The sequence below is a fragment of the Tachypleus tridentatus genome, chromosome 4, assembly GCF_004210375.1.
Source record: "Tachypleus tridentatus isolate NWPU-2018 chromosome 4, ASM421037v1, whole genome shotgun sequence".
Taxonomy (NCBI): domain Eukaryota; kingdom Metazoa; phylum Arthropoda; class Merostomata; order Xiphosura; family Limulidae; genus Tachypleus; species Tachypleus tridentatus.
The window spans coordinates 44,736,056-44,742,241 of NC_134828.1; positions in this window are offsets into that span (position 1 = coordinate 44,736,056).

A 6,186-nucleotide genomic window follows, 5' to 3' on the forward strand; every position below is an offset into this window, starting at 1 on the left:
CGGATACTCGTTCAAAACAAATTATAATACGTAACGTAATAAACTTGAAACTCGTGTGCAAATTCGGAATCAAAGACAGAATTCAAAATAAATTTAAATTCAAACAGTAATTCAATTTACATTTATCAGTGACAACAAGATTTGATCATGTCTGATTATCAAGTTTTTTGAATAAGCCTCCCTCGAACATGTATAAAAAATATAACAAAAATGAATTGCTTGAAATTGTCAAAATTTTAGAATTAGAGGTTGAAAAATCAATAAGGAAAAATGAACTAAAACGTGTATTATTGAAATATTAGTCACGATAATTTGTTGTCTGAGGAAACATTGAGGAATACTCTAGTGCTGAGTGATAAAGATAAACTAGAAATCCAGTTGAAACTGAAACAAATAGAGATCGAACAAGCACGCATCGAGGCCCAAAGGGAGAAAGAGCAAGCCCGTATCGAAGTGGAGAGAGAAAGTAAACATCTTGAGGCCGAACAAGCCTGTATCAAAGCCAAGAAAAAGTAAGTGTATATCGAAGCAGAAAAAGAAATTAGGTTGAAAAAAATGGAAATTAGATTTTAATCCGATCGAACAAGATAAAATGTCAACTTAACTCAATCGATATATTAAGGTACCACCATTTAACGGAGATTAAATTGATAAATATGTCTAATATTTTGAGACAGCTGCCCAAACCATCGGATGGCCCACAGAAACGTGAACATAATTATTATAAAGCACTTTGACTGGTAAAGCACAAGAAGCTTATGCCCCTCAGGGCTCTGACAGCCTACACCAATTATGATAAGGTTAAAGTAGCTATCCTTAAAACATAAGAGTTGGTACAGAAGGCTTGTCACCCAAAGTTTCAAGATTATCGCAACCAAGAAAACCAAATGTATATGGAATTGCTTGCAATAAAAGAGGTTAATTTTGATAGATGATGTAATTATTTGCATAATAGCAACAGTTTCGACAAATTAAGACAATTATTTCTAATTGTGGAATTTAAACGCTGAACAAGTGACGATCTCAAAACATATTTGGAAGAAAATAAATTTATACACTACAGGAAGCAGTGTCTTTTTCGAGGATTACACTTTAACTCAGAAAATCACTTTCATAAAAAATATTCTTGCCATCTCAGCAAAAACCAGTTTCTGTCCAATCCACCAAAGTTTAGGATTCTTCTGAAACATACAGCTCTTATGATTTGAAATCTTCAGACGACCATAAGTCTTTATCAAAACCATCAAAGCCTGTCAGTTATTTCTGTGAAAAGCCTAGTCATGTGATGTCTGATTGTGGAGTTTGAAAAAGGAAAAAAGGCAACACCCAGTGCATTTATGTCCACTTATGGACATAGTTTTACCAATTCACCAGATTTTCTTGATTTCGCCACTTATAAAAAGGCTGATGTAGTTAGGGAAGATTTTAGACCTTTTGCATCCACTGATTCTGTGTCTCTGACAAATCATACTGCTAATTTCATACTTGTACATATTTTATGTGATACTGGGACGGCTCAGTCTTTGTTGTTGAAGGTGTATCGCCTTTAAATTCTAGTTTTGCCACTGGTGATTCTATTACTGCTCAGAATATTGAGGATGGTTTTATTAATGTTCCTCTTCATAACATTTGTTTTACATCAGACATAGTTTCGGGACCATTTGTGGTTCCAGTCAGACCTACTCTGCTAAATCAGGGTGTATCATTATTGTTGGAAATTAAGCCAAAATGAAATCTTGCACATTTGTTCATAGGACAACATTGTAGATTTGTTACAGATATGTTTTGGGTCTGACATGAATCTCGTGAATTATCCGACTGGCAAGTATTTCAATGTCAATGATGGACGTGAAGGATCTGGTTCAATTGGTTAGAAAACCTAATAAAAATTCTATCACACCTTTAAAACCTATCCCACCTTTCAATGAACACCTAAGTAGTGAAACTGATGGCTGTGTTAAGCCAGTATGATAACATTTGTATTGAAGCACTTTTATGTGTGGTGTAGTTTTATTATTATTATAAGGATATTTTTATTGTGTTACATACTGTAATAATTTTGAAATTGTGCAATTCTTTGACAATGTATTGTGTTGTTACAACTATATGTATATATCTATGTATAGATGTAGTAGTTAAAAATAGTCTGACGTCTATTTTAATTTTCTAAAGAGGGAGATGGAACAGATATACTGTCTTACATTTGCTTTAGTGCCTACATTTGTTTCTGTATAGATTTCGTTTCTGCATCTCACATATATTCTTGACTGTATTGCGCAAGTCTCACCTGTTCACGAGATTTGTAGAACGTTCTTCATTGTAAAAATGAACAATACTTGTTTGACGACTATGCTAGATCATTATCGAAATTTCTATGAACTCCTCGCGATTGCCATAAAAAGCGGTTAACCGAGAGACGAGAAGAATATCATTGGACAGCTACAGTCAGTGTGCTGTTGTCCTCGCAAGCTATAGCTGTAATCAACGCATATTAATAAGAAAACTACAGAATTGGAGTGGAAACGTTTATAGATTTTGAATATTACAAACTGTTCAACATCGGTGAATTAGTGAATTACTTTGGATGTCTTTATTTTTACGAGGACATCAAGTATTTTCATTGGTAAATAGTGAACTTGTTAGCGGTGTGAGCTCACTCAAGAAATGACAATATAAACTCAGAATGTATTTGCTCGTCGTAGACCTGGATTGATAAAGTATTTAGTTCTAGACGGGATAGTATGTTTTTCTCTTATAGCGAAGCCACAACGGGCTATCTGCTGTATCCACTGAGGGAATTCTAACCCCTGATATAAGCATTGTAATTCCGAAGACTTATTGCTGTTCAGCGGGGGACTAGACCACATATAAGACTCAATAGTTTGTTAGTTTGTAAAACTCTTATATATAACTCATGATTTGTAATAACTATAAGTAATAACCATTAATATAAATTGTATTGTGTCTTATGCTTGTATATTAAAATATATTTGTGTTTAAAATGGAAATTGTGTGTATCAATCTTGTTGGCAACTATCATCAATTTGATATATATTAATATTTAATAAACTTTTAAATTCAAGTTCAAATTTCCGGTTATTTGAAATAATAATACGCTATTGACAAATTTTGGGAAACAACAAGGATCCAAATTAAAAAAAAAAATGCTCAAAACATGTTCGAGAAATTCAAAGAGTTGGATTGTAATATGAGCTTGAATGTTAATTTCTTACACTTATATATCGACTATTTCCCTGAAACTCTTGGTGCCGTCAACGACGAACAAAGGAAAATATTTTATCAGTACATCAAAAATGGAGATATCATGGAAGGATGATCATCACCGTAATGACTGATTACTGCTGCTGGTCATTGAAACAAGATGCTCAAAATGCAATACATAAAAGTAAGACCACAACCTGTAAATTTGAGAATAAAAGACGTAAATTCACAAAAAGGTCAGGATGATTGAGAATGCACATTCGTTAGGCATCAATATTTTCCCTTTATCATCAATTTGTTTGTATTTTTTTAAAAAAAAACATTAATAATAAAAAATGTTCATTGTAGTTACCGAAATAATAATTCCATCCATGTAAGTGTTTGTTCACATCTTGATTTGTAAACAAATCTTTATGCGATAGAATAAAGTGATTATTATTTTAAAAATCTACTGAATTATAGAAAAAACCGTAACAACTTTTATGAAGTTTAAATTGCAGGTCTGTATAATTAATTACATAGGCTATGATAGTCACTCTGAGGCTTCAGACAATTGGTATGGGTATTAAAATTTTTATTAACATAAAGCAAAGAACAACTTTTCTACCTTCTAAGGTCATCTTGGTTAACAAAGCCATCTTGAGATATATTTTTACTTCAAGCGGGTTTCTCGTCATCACGAAACTGAGCCTTAGCCAATCTGGAACAATTTCTGAGATAGAAAATAGAACTGATATAGTTCCCAATGACAGGAAAACTTCTGATGCGTCACCTAATTACAAACAGTGATCCCTCCAGTGTTTATAAACTGAGCACAAAGCAACACAATGGGCTATCTGTGCTCTGCCTACCACACTATCAAAACCTGAATTCTAACCTATTATTCAGGTATATGCTTGATTTTCACATAAAGTGTTGATTAAGAATGCTATTAACCCCTTTTTCTCATTAGGTACCTACTGTTTTAAACATTCACACAAGATATAATATTTTTTTCCCAGTGCGAAGAGTAGCTTTGTGCGAAATTTCAAAAACAAACAAACAAACATTTAATTGATTTTTACTCCTGGTAGATACTTCCTTTGAAAGTAAGTCAAACACAATCGGTGCAACTCTTATTACGCTTTTTGTTTTTAGCATAATGATATAAAAAGTTTGTGACAAAATATTTGATTTCTAAATATTATTTAGTTAGATTTATCATGTAAGTTTTAAATTTTTAAGACTCAGAAAACTGGTTTATCGACTATTTTTGCGTTTCAAAACAGATACTTTATGAATAACACAAACAGAGACATGACTGAGGTATATAATACTGAATTGTAGAGACTAAATTAACTCTTGGAGAAGAGTAGTATGTATTATTCAGTGTATAATTCTTGAAAACCTTTCCACTCAATCAGACCAATGAACTGGATGGTTTTAATGCCTAATAACAAAACTTCAAGCACTAGGTAGGGTATTACAATCTTAGAGCAGTTTATAAAAATATATAATATAAAACATCAACCTTAAAATTTTTTTATATTCATTCAGGAGATTCTGCAAGTTATGCAAATAAAATTCGAAATCTCTACAGTGAAAAAAGTATTTTTTTACTTAAAATGAAAATCACATTTTGTTGTTCATTATGACTAAGGCTCATTGAAGTGACAGAACTTTATTACGGCTGGCCAAGAAAAGAACACTCAGATCCAGAAAAAGGCAAGAGTGGAATGTGAAAGATAGGACAGAAAGAGGACCAAAGTAGCTGCAACTCAAGTCACCCAACCAAAGTGTAGTACTGAACATAACGTTGTAGAGGGAAATAATCATTGTTTACAAGTGTATAGTAAAACCTTTACTTAAAAAAACTAAATAACAGTCATCATATCAGTTTATTTAAAAAAATACCTACAGAAACAGTGAGGACTGATAACAATCTAAATAGCTGTATGTTTTATTTCAATATCGAGCAAAGGTTCACAAATGACCGAATTGACGATGACCGAAGAAGGTCGAAACGTTGTTCGGTTCTCTACGTAAAATATTTTCTCAACACAAACGAGCCATTTTTACATATATATTTTACCCTTTCATATGGATCTGCTTTTTTTTTTTTAACATTGCGTGGAACTAACTCCTTACCATGATCTGTGAAACCAAAAGAAAGTAGGTAGAGGGGCTTGAGGGAGGCTCCCAACTGCACTCAAATATGATATATATAAGGTAAGTCTTTGTTTGTTTGTTTTGAATTTTCGCACAAAGCTACTCGAGGGCTATCTGTGCTAACCGTCCCTAATTTTGCAGTGTAAGACTAGAGGGAAGGCAGCTAGTCATCACCACCCACCGCCAACTCTTAGGCTACTCTTTTACCAACGAAAAGTGGGATTGACTGTAACATTATAACGCCCCCACGGCTGGGAGGGTGAGCGTCCCTCAGATTACGAGCGCATGCCTTAACGCGCTCGGCCATGCCGGGTCATAAGGTAAGTCACGCTACAGTTTCTCTCATTAGAGTTTGAGATGGATAACTGTCCACTATACAGCTAACATATTTAATGTAAGGTCCAACAGGAAATGGTAAGTCACAGATTGTAAATAAAGGCTTAATTTATCATTGTAAATAACTTATCTTATTCTTGATAACACTGTATGCTTTTACTGCGAACTTTAACTGTAGTACAAAAAAATAATGCATAACATTCCCAGTATTCAATTTCTTGAAGGCTTACCTGAAAGCGTTCAGAATTACTTTCATTGTGATAAGCCAAATCTTTTTAGCTTTGAGAATCATATGAGTGAAAGTAGTGAACATAAACGAGTGTCTCAACTTTTTACACGTGGAAATCACAATTGGTCTTTGACATTGTACAAAATCTATTTCATCAGGGTCATGATATGCAATCCTTAACCTTCTTGAAAACCCTTAAAGAAATACTATCTGGTCCAGGAGATTTATTATTTTTAAACATCTCATTTGTC